Raw genomic sequence first — 509 nt, forward strand, 5'->3', positions numbered from 1 at the left:
GGTAGCACGCTACAGTTCATTGGATCAGCCAGTATGGTCGACACAATACCAGCACTAGTTCCTCCATGATTCCATAGACGCCTCCAGAGAGCACTTATCGTAAATGGTACTGCAATCGGTAAAAACAAATGAGACACGAGACAATGACGCGCTCCATGGCGACATTTAATGTAGAAAATTGTACTTACTGCGGACATGGAATTACTCAAGACTTTAATCTTGCAATTGTGTTTCCGTTGTTTTTGCATGATCTCAAAACATGAAGTAAATAAAGAATAAAAAACCACTGATAGCTCCGACGGGGGCACCTAGAAACAAACCAAGCGATACAGAAACCTATCACCAGGACACACTATTAAGAATACTTGAATAATGCGAGGAAACATACTTATGAAACAATCCATCGGCGCTGGTAAAGAGCGACGCCAAAGAGGGCCGACGAGACAGCGCCGTCGATCAGCGCCCTCAATCAGCGCCGACGAGCCGCGCCGACGAGACAGCGCCGACGA

General features: G+C 46.6%; 1 long non-coding RNA gene across 1 annotated transcript; it reads right to left on the reverse strand.

Moving 5' to 3' along the window:
• On the reverse strand, positions 1-479 carry LOC127750871 (uncharacterized). Its single transcript, XR_008011881.1, has 3 exons — positions 389-479; positions 189-308; positions 1-109 (listed from the first exon to the last, which is right to left on the reverse strand). It is a non-coding gene; the product is annotated as an uncharacterized LOC127750871 (long non-coding RNA).
• Positions 480-509: the final 30 nt, after the last annotated feature.

This window comes from Frankliniella occidentalis, unplaced genomic scaffold (assembly GCF_000697945.3).
Source record: "Frankliniella occidentalis isolate FOCC.00 unplaced genomic scaffold, Focc_3.1 Scaffold276, whole genome shotgun sequence".
Lineage (NCBI taxonomy): Eukaryota > Metazoa > Arthropoda > Insecta > Thysanoptera > Thripidae > Frankliniella > Frankliniella occidentalis.